The sequence below is a fragment of the Pseudophryne corroboree genome, chromosome 1 (assembly GCF_028390025.1).
Source record: "Pseudophryne corroboree isolate aPseCor3 chromosome 1, aPseCor3.hap2, whole genome shotgun sequence".
Lineage (NCBI taxonomy): Eukaryota > Metazoa > Chordata > Amphibia > Anura > Myobatrachidae > Pseudophryne > Pseudophryne corroboree.
Genome location: NC_086444.1, coordinates 47,441,270 through 47,452,386, shown reverse-complemented (window position 1 = coordinate 47,452,386; position 11,117 = coordinate 47,441,270).

Genomic DNA, 11,117 nt, shown 5'->3' with positions numbered 1-11,117 from the left:
AATGACGTCAATGGTCCGTGCAACCAGTAGTGTCCATGTGCAATTCCTTGGACATGCGCCGGATGCTGCACCTTGACCATCACAATCCCGACGTTGTCACTGCTCGTGGTGCTGCGGGGACTTATAATTAGCCCCGGACCCTGTTTGCCAGAACATTTCCACCCAGGACAGGATAATTTTGTTTGGTGGTGCAGGTCTATGGAAATTGTCCTGGAACCCAGTTGTTACGGATGCCAGGGAAAACCCGCCATTCCGTCCTGTCCCGTATCTCCGGAAATAATATTCCATACACCACGCCTGTCCCTGGATGCATACCGGCTGTCACTCAATATCTACTGTGACACATAAGAAACACGAGGTACACGTAGAAGTTTCAGTCACCTTTTTTTTTTTTAAACACCCTGTACTTCTCCACTTTATCTCTCCCCGAGGGGAAGAATGATCAAATATTGGAGATAAAGTGGAGCGAGACTGTGCAAGAGAAAATTACAGAAGCTGATTGGTTGGTACTTTCTCTCTCTCCACAATTTCATAACTCTCCCCCCAAAACTTGACACATCTCCCCCTGTATCATGTGATCCAAAAGATCTGAGCCTGGAAACAGGGAGAATGGCAATTACCATCTGTTCTCAGTATCAAGGTCTTTCATTGTTGTGAGCTGGAATGAAAAACACAACCATTCCAATCTCCATGTGTGTTTTTTCAATACACTGCTTCATATCAAGACACAAGGATAAGGGTATACGCAGTGCCGAATTTAACCCTGTAGAGGCCCCTAGACAGTAAAAATCTCAGGACCCCCCTTGCACATTATCTCCTAATATGTTTTTAATTTTACCAAGCAATAGTCTACGATCTGGAAACTGTCATGTGAATCTGATGTCTATGGTTTATGTACTTTAAGTTGTTAATGGGTACATTACATTAATACTTTAATATTTTCTCTATAGAGTCTTTAATGTAAAGTTTTCATTTCTGTGAGTTGATTCATTTTTTCTATCTTTTAGAAACAACTTAATAAAGCTTGATTGTGATTTTCTTTTACGATCAAATCAATATTATTTTGATACGCTGTCACAGGGGACCCTAAAAGGCGCGGGGCCCCTAGGCAGGTGCCTACTCTGCCTATTTGGTAATTAGGCACTGGGCATATGCCTTTCTGCAGTCATTATAAAGTTTAGCCTATGGTAGGCCTGCAAGCAGTATTGGTGGAGTTCGTATGTGCAACATTTAAAAAGAAAAAAAATGCCTGAGAAATTTCAGACCTTGAAATAAAAAAAATAAAAAATATAAAATACAAAAAAACTGTTCAGTTGCTGCAGTACCACTTCTGGCAAGCAGATGGAGGTCCAGTCATAAAAGACTTTTTATGTTGAGAAATTGTCACGGTGGAGTCTTTTCACGGATATCCTGCACGTGTGTCTTTAGACTCTTACATAACTCCTGCAGAGTTTTGGAAGAATCCAAAAATAATGATAATAAAATAAACTTCAGTGGACATTTTAAAGATGCCTAAGTTTTAGCATTGGTGAGAGATCGTAACTGTCAGATTGAACATGTAGGGGAAGACTGTCCTGTTCAGGGTAAGGGTGGTATGTGATCCACCTACACCTGGCACCCACCACAAGGTCCTCTGCCTAATGTTAGTGGGACTGAAATGCTGGGGTGGGGTTTGTTGGAAGAGATGATTTTGGTGGGTTGGGAGAGAAAAAGGATATAGGAGGGAAAGAGGTGCCAATAAAGGCAGACCATGCAAAGAAGGGTAAAGAGGCCCATGAAGAGGATTATGGTGATGGAGAGGAGGATGAGATAATGAAATCCAGTGGAAAGGTGGTTAAGATAAATGAGGCCAGTGTAGAGGAGGATAAGGAAAATGAGGCTAATGGAAAGGAGGATGAGATAAAGGGAGCCAATGGAGAGGAGAATAAAATAAATGAGGCCAATTGAGATGAAGATGAGATAAAGGAGGCCAATGGAGAGGAGGAGGAGATAAAGGAGGCCAGTGGAAAAAAGGATGAGATAAAGGAGGCCAATGGACAGGAGGATGAGATAAAGGAGGCCAATGTAGATGAAGATGAGATAGAGGAGGCCAATGTAGATGAAGATGAGATAGAGGAGGCCAATGAAGAGGAGGAGAAGATAAAGGAGGCCAGTGGAAAAAAGGATGAAACAAAGGAGGCCAATGGAGAGGAAGATGAGATAAAGGAGGCCAATGGAGAGGCGGATGAGATAAAGGAGGCCAATGGAGAGGAAGATGAGATAAAGGAGGCCAATGGAGAGGAGGATGAGATAAAGGAGGCCAATGGAGAGGAGGATGAGATAAAGGAGGCCAATGGAGAGGAGGAAGAGATAAAGGAGGCCAATGGAGAGGTGGATGAGATAAAGGAGGCCAATGGAGAGGAAGATGAGATAAAGGAGGCCAATGGAGAGGAGGATGAGATAAAGGAGGCCAATGGAGAGGAGGATGAGATAAAGGAGGCAAATGGAGAGGTGGATGAGATAAAGGAGGCCAATGGAGAGGAAGATGAGATAAAGGAGGCCAATGGAGAGGCGGATGAGACAAAGGAGGCCAATGGAGAGGCGGATGAGATAAAGGAGGCCAATGGAGAGGCGGATGAGATAAAGGAGGCCAATGGAGAGGAAGATGAGATTACGGAGGCCAATGGAGAGGAAGATGAGATTACGGAGGCCAATGGAGAGGAAGATGAGATTACGGAGGCCAATGGAGAGGCGGCTGAGATAAAGGAGGCCAATGGAGAGGCAGATGAGATAAAGGAGGCCAATGGAGAGGAGGATGAGATAAAGGAGGCCAATGGTGAGGAGGATGAGATAAAGGAGGCCAATGGAGAGGAGGAAGAGATAAAGGAGGCCAATGGAGAGGTGGATGAGATAAAGGAGGCCAATGGAGAGGAAGATGAGATAAAGGAGGCCAATGGAGAGGAGGATGAGATAAAGGAGGCCAATGGAGAGGAGGATGAGATAAAGGAGGCAAATGGAGAGGTGGATGAGATAAAGGAGGCCAATGGAGAGGAAGATGAGATAAAGGAGGCCAATGGAGAGGCGGATGAGACAAAGGAGGCCAATGGAGAGGCGGATGAGATAAAGGAGGCCAATGGAGAGGCGGATGAGATAAAGGAGGCCAATGGAGAGGAAGATGAGATTACGGAGGCCAATGGAGAGGAAGATGAGATTACGGAGGCCAATGGAGAGGAAGATGAGATAAAGGAGGCCAATGGAGAGGCGGCTGAGATAAAGGAGGCCAATGGAGAGGCAGATGAGATAAAGGAGGCCAATGGAGAGGAGGATGAGATAAAGGAGGCCAATGGTGAGGAGGATGAGATAAAGGAGGCCAATGGAGAGGAGGATGAGATAAAGGAGGCAAATGAAGGACAGGTCTGCAGAGAGAAGGGAGTGATAAAGCTAAATATTTATCGTATATAAAACACTTTAAGAGGTCTAAGAACACTATACGCTATCTACGTAAGAAGTACCGTAAGGGTACGCAAGTTGCGTAACGATCGCTCAACCGTAGTCGAGACGCTCAAGCGTCACGTTCGCTTACGGCCCAGAGATCACAGGCAGGCACGCTATTGGCTGCCGACTAACGTAATGATTCGCTATAGCGTAGCGGACGCTCGGGACCACGAGGAGATCACCAGCGGTGCAGACGCTTATAACGTTAAACCTTTATATCTATACCTTTAACAACGACATATACAGTAAACCTTAGTGTGGTGACAGAGTGTAAGTGCAACCTGGTGTAACCTGATTAACTAAAAAGCTGCTTGAGCGTCACCGACGCTCAGGGAATACTTAACACTATAAGAAATACACAGATACCTGGGCTTAGGGTCCAAAACCTATTATATGTATTATGACTATTATACTTGCAAAAGAATCACAGTACAAAGCATACACTACAATATAACATAGACTAACTAACCAGATAACTACACAGGAAATACAATACAATACAATTAAGGGAAAAATACGGGAGAAATAGAAGAGAGAGAGAGAGAGAGAGAGAGAGAAATTGAGAGAGATTGGCTCGGAATAACAAGAAGATCAATATGATTGCGGAGAAACACTTACGCACAAGGGGAAACGATCGCATGCGCCTCGATATCCAGCTCCCGATTATCAGCAATGAGAACCGTTGAAGAGAGAGTGAACTGGATATGGTCGGCCTGCCTATTTATGCCCCACACACAATGCAATTCAATGGTCCCTACAATCTTATTGTTCATTGGACACAGGAATTCGGCTTCGCATTATAACAAAAGGTCATAGGTTGATTCATACAGGTGGGTTGTGACTATTTCCAACTGTTCAGGTGGGTGGGATACTGAGTTTCCCGCCGCATGACTAAGTAAGAACAAATAATAGTAAATGGACATAAACTTCTTATGTCCATAACTATTCGCACGAGCGATTAATCCGCTCCAAACCAACACCGGAATATTGCTATTTAAATACTCTTCCGATGGGTACCAAACACCACTGTATGACCCCTGTTAGACCCTTCGTACAATACAAAGAGGGATCTCTCTGTTCAGGAACATGCTATGTTAACTAAACTTTCAGAATCTATCAAAGGGACCATGATCTACAAAATACATTATTACTGAAAGTATGTAACGATTGAGTCGCACGCTACGATTACATAAACTCTACCGTAAATACGCATACCGTGCGCCTGCGGGTGCCCGCGACTGTGAGTATGCGCACACACGGGAGAGCGTACGCATGCGCAGCACGGACCTGTGTGAGGTGCAAATATGGCAGTGTGTGTAGAGATATTTTTCTGACTTTGACAGTCCACCCTTTGGCAGTCAATAATAACTGCCACCTTCTAAAACATTTCAAAAGGAGAAAAATATATGTCAGGGGTTAATTCATTTCCATGGTTGGGTAAGGGAGGAGAGAGGAGTAAGTGGGAAGAGGGTATGACCTAGTGAGATAGCAGAAGCATGTGTGTATGAGTCCATGTTTGGGGGGTCATGTATCATCGTGCCGTACGTGTTGTAAATCAAGCTTCGAGGTATTGCGAAGTATACATTTGAATTCCTTCTTATCCCGTGGTACGGGTCTGTGGATGGGCTGTCAAACTTTACCGAGCTCTTTTCGGCTTTGGTTGTAACAAAATGGGGGAGCACATTTTAGTTGATGATACATGAATGGGGGAGGTATGTGGTTGCTGATATCTGTGCCTGTATTCCCTATCGACTATGTGTGTTATTACCTGAGGGTTGTAGAGATGAAGATAAAGAACACTTATGGAAAATGCAGTGGTATTCTATGTCAGGTTAATGTACATCTGTCGGTTGAAGTTTTGTTCGGTATCAGTTGAAAGTCGTCTTCTTTGCGCTGTTTTGCCCATTAGGTGCGAGCAAAAAGCTTTGTCAATGCCATTAGATTTACAAAAAAATGTTGGGCTAGCGTAAGTTTAAGAATTCTAGGGAAATTGGGGATCCATGGCAAAGTTCATCAAATGTCCGTATCTACAGTGGTCAAAACTTCTTCTTTGGTCAATCCGTTGTCTGTATAGCGTCTCGTCAACTTCCTTGTCCAAGTGGGTCTTTTTATCTTGGAGAAAAAAACCAGAAAAACAGGTGAAAGAAACGGACCGTATAATCGCATTTTCATTACATCATTGTTTCTATTGTTGGGTCATAAATCAAATCCAGGTTAATTACAGTTTCCTCACTCCTCAAACTCATTACTCTTGTACTTTGTTTGCACTTCATTAAAGCCTGACCGCATCTAAATATCAAGCCAATTGATATGACAACACCTAAGATACATAGGAGAAACTTCCCAACATCCATTATGACTCCTTGAGCCCAGTCTCCTAAACCGGAGAACCAATTTCGCGGGTTCAACCATGACACCCAACCAGTCAGCTCATTACCTACAGCAGCAAGAGTGAGATTGTGTTTTCGGCGAAATTCCCACTTCAATTGGAGAATATCGTCCATCTTTTGGTCTATGACCTCGACCGGATCCTCGGTGCTATTCGTGATATACGTGCAACACTTCACGCCATACTGTGTTGCCAATGTAACACAATATCCGCCTGTCACTGCTGTGAGGTAATTAAGAACCATTCTATGCTGCACCAGTTCTGTTTTATAAGCTTGAAGTTCCCTTCCAGTATATCTAAACGTGTCATCATACATTTCAGTGATATTATCTAACAAATTTGCGAGCGCCGATATGTATTTATAATTCAGCACTCCTCTAGCGGTGCGGGTGAAATCTAACGCGACTAAGAATTGAATCCCGGTGGATTCACTTATCAGATCAGAGGCCGGATGCTCTGTCTTCTCTATCAGGTGCCTTTTAACAACGTGCTCGTAATGGGTGTGAGTATAAGGAGCTTGGGCACCACGGTGTATGTCTTTCATTTTGTCAAGTGACACAGTCATTACTTCAGGCAATACTTTTCCAATATAACACAATCCTTCAGAGTTTGGGGCAAGCCACTTGTACGCCTTTCTCCCGCATATGAAATATGCATCATCGGGGAGAACATATGGGACGGAGTAGGACATAACCATATTACACACCTTCCATGTAAAATCTCCTAACCCTAATTCTTCCATCTGCTTAGTACACGTATCAGGTTGTACGATATGTGCACAGTATCCTGGTGATACCTCTCCAACTCTAGTAATCCTATTTCCTAAGGTATACCTATACCGGAAAGATTTTCCTCTACTGGCTATGTGGCGTACAAGCTCTGTATCTGTAGGCATTCTATCTGCTCTATGCGAAAAGGTCATGGTTTGGTTGCTCCATGACACTTCCCAATTTCCTGGCTTTCGGGGATTGGAGATGTTGAAACATAATAGGGACCTATCCACGTGGTATTGGTGGAGCTTTAAACTAGGAGGACTGGAGATATTAAACCTCCGGTCCACCGGTCTCCCACCATTTAACTCAAGTACCTCCCCTATCGTTAAAGGAAATGGTACTAGCCCTGATTTGCTATGACCCTGAGGTACTTGAGAGCATACCCAACAATCTGTTTTGTTTAACACACTACCCACTAAGGAGTGATAGTCACTCAATGGATGCCGGTCCATATGGATATTATAACTGGATTGGCATTTCTTAATGCACCCATCCTCAATGACATTGTTACAGAGCCTACAGATACAGTTTTCTTCAGCTAACAATCCTTCACAATTCCTTCTATGGTCAATGCTATCGGATCGTTTTCTGATACTCGCCTTTGCTTGTTGGTTATGTTGTTCTCGGAAAACTACGCCTCCATCTTTATCATCAGAACCCATTCCAGAACCTCTCTCGACCTCCATGGTACTCTCGCCGGAACAGACTGCTCTGGTCAACATCATGGTTAACAGGAAAATCCGGATCACAGTCTCTTGGGGCAAGTCCATCTTATAGGAGGAAACGGAGAAGAATGAGAAGGGGGAAAAAGAAATTTTAGGGAGAGGGGATGGGAAGTGGAGAAAAACAATAAAAGGGAGTGGGGAGTCGACAACAGCTCTTGGTCTTGAGATTTTCACGGCTCAGGTGCCGCCTCAGTCCTCCTGGAACAGACACTCCAGTGATACAACCTCTACCGTCTGTTCCTTATCACGGGACTTCTCTGGATCAGCAACCTTCTTGCAGTGGGATGAATGAACCCAAGTCTCTCTCTCAGCAACCTTCAATGCTGTAGTGCTAGTCAATAAGACCTGGTATGGTCCTTCCCATCTGTCAATAAGGCAACCTGAGCGTAGAAAATTCCGTATCATTACATAATCCCCAGGTTCAATGTCATGACAATTACTATCTGGTAAATCAGGAATCACCAACTTCAGATTATCATTTTGATTCCTTAACTGTTTACTCATGTTAATCAAGTACTTTACAGTCACTTCATTGTTACATTTCAAATCATCCTGAGGGTTAATCATGACATGTGGTTGTCGACCAAACAAGATTTCAAAGGGAGACAGATTAAGAGGGGACCTGGGAGTGGTTCTGATACTGTACAATACAATGGGTAAAGCTTCTGGCCATGTCAATCCTGTCTCTGCCATCACTTTACTCAATTTATTTTTAATAGTGCTGTTCACTCTTTCGACCTTCGCACTCGCCTGTGGACGGTACGGAGTGTGCAGCTTGCTATCAATTCCCATCAACTTACACATTCCTTGAAAGACATCACCTGTAAAATGGGTACCCCTATCACTTTCGATTATTCTAGGGATACCATATCTACATACAAATTCCTGCACAATTTTCTTAGCAGTAAACATAGCGGTGTTTGTAGCCGCAGGAAATGCTTCGACCCAATTTGAGAAAACATCTATACAGACAAGTACATATTTCAAATTCCGACAAGGGGGTAATTGTATAAAGTCAATTTGTATTACCTGGAAAGGGCCGCCGGCAGGTGGGATATGGGATGGTTCTGTAGGTATTGCCTTTCCAATATTCTTTCTCAAACAGGTAAGGCATGACATTGCTCTTTTACTCGCATGAGAGGAGAGTCCTGGGGCGCACCAATATGCTCTTACCAATTTGCACATCCCTTCCTTGCCTAGATGAGTCAGCCCGTGAGCTGCTTCAGCCAGACATGGAAGATATGCTCTGGGGGCCACTGGTTTACCATGTCCATCCGTCCAGAGTCCTGAGGACTCCTGGCCATATCCCTTTGCCTTCCAGACTGCCTTTTCCTGTGTGGAACACAAATTTTGCATCTCACACAACTTTTGTGTGTTGATGGTATTAAATACCATCAGTTGTGTTGTGTCTGTCTGTCTGGGGGTAGCAGCTGCTAACTTAGCTGCTTCGTCTGCTCGGCTGTTACCAAGCGATACTGGGTCTTGGCTATATGTATGTGCTTTACATTTGATAACAGCCACTCTGTCGGGTTCCTGTATCGCTGTTAGAAGCCTTTTTATGTGAGCTGCATGCGCTACCGGTGTACCAGCTGCCGTCATGAAATTTCGGAGGCGCCATAGGGCTCCGAAATCATGGACTACCCCGAAGGCGTATCTAGAATCGGTGTAGATATTGGCTGACTTACCCTTAGCCAATTCACATGCTCTGGTTAGGGCGACCAGTTCAGCAACCTGGGCTGAGTGAGGTGGGCCTAGCGGTTCCGCTTCTATGGTGTCTTGGTCATCTACGACTGCGTATCCAGTACACAAGTCTCCCGAGTCTGACTGTCTATGACAACTACCGTCCGTGTAGAACGTGAGTTCTGCATCTTCCAGTGGGTTGTCACTGATGTCAGGCCTTGCGGTAAAATTTTGGGTCAAATATTCCATACAATCATGTGTATCTTCCTTTGTATTAAATCCTCCTTCCCCATCACTCTCACCTTCCACCCTTTGTGCCTGACCAGGCACACCTGGGAGATATGTTGCAGGATTTAATGCACTGCATCTCCTTATGGTGATGTTTACGGGGGCCATTAGGGCCAATTCCCATCTTGTAAACCTCGCTGATGATACGTGTCTGGTTTGGGCAGAATTCAATAAGGCTGACACTGCATGTGGCGTATGGATTGTGAGGTTGTGGCCTAGCACGACATCTTCGCTTTTTGTCACTAGCAATGCTATCGCAGCAACGCTTCGCAAGCATGTGGGGAGGGATCGCGCTACCGTGTCTAGCTGAGCGCTGTAATATGCTACTGGCCTGCTGGCATCACCGTGCTTTTGGGTTAGTACGCCTGCCGCGCAACCAGCACTTTCTGTTCCGTATAGTTCAAAGGGTTTCCCATAGTCTGGCATACCTAGTGCTGGTGCCTGCGTTAGGCACTGTTTAAGTCTCTCAAATGCTGTTTCGGACTCGTCTGTATGCGAAATCCTATCAGGTTTGTTTGAGGAGACCATTTCCTGCAAAGGTAACGCTAAAATGGAAAACCCTGGGATCCAATTACGGCAATACCCACACATTCCTAAAAACGTTCTGATCTGTTGCTGGGTTTGTGGCAGAGTCATGTCTCTAATTGCTTGAATTCTATCAGCGGTCAGGTGTCTCAGTCCTTGTGTTAAACAGTGTCCCAAATATTTTACCTTAGTTTGGCATAATTGCAACTTGTCTTTGGAAACCTTGTGTCCTGTGTCTGAAAGATGAAACAGGAGCTGTTTCGTATCCTTCAGGGATGCCTCCAATGAATCAGAACACAGTAGTAGATCATCCACGTACTGTATTAATACTGATCCACTCACTGGTTGGAAAGACTGTAAACAATCATGCAAAGCCTGAGAAAATATACTTGGACTATCTATGAAACCTTGGGGTAATCGATTCCACGTGTATTGGACTCCTCTGTATGTGAATGCGAATAAATATTGGCTGTCAGGGTGCAGAGGTACCGAAAAGAAAGCGGAGCAGAGGTCAATGACAGTGAAAAATTTGGCAGTGGGAGGGATTTGCATTAGGATGACAGCTGGATTTGGCACTACGGGGAACTGACTCTCAACTATTTTGTTAATCCCCCTTAGATCCTGCACTAGTCTGTAACCCCTCCCCCCACTCTTTTTAACAGGGAAGATGGGACTATTGGCAGTGCTGGACGTTCTTACCAGAATGCCCTGTTGTAGCAAGCGCTCTATTACTGGGTAAACTCCTAACTCCACCTCTGGCTTCAGAGGGTACTGTGGGATTTTTGGAGCTATCCTACCATCTTTTACTTGTACAACTACTGGAGCTACGTTTGCCATTAATCCAGTGTCCTGTCCGTCTTTTGTCCAAAGTGACTCTGGTATCTGAGATGTCATCTCTTCTACTTGGGATGGATTCCTATTTGTCATAATGGTATGCGACATTAATTTTGATGGGGAGTCTAACATGTCTCGCACTTCCTGAGCGTGATTCTCAGGTATGTCCAAGAATACACCTTCAGGAGTACAATAAATGACGCACCCCATTTTACACAGTAAGTCTCTTCCCAGGAGATTAGTTGGTGCCGATGCAGCCAGCAAAAAGGAATGCTTGGTATGCAAAGGCCCTATTGTAATCTCGGCTGGTTTGCTAACAGGGTAGTGCTGGACTACTCCTGTTACTCCCATGGCTGGAATTGTCCTACCAGTGGTTCTCATGCCCACTGTCGAATTTATCACTGACTTGGCCGCCCCTGTGTCTACAAG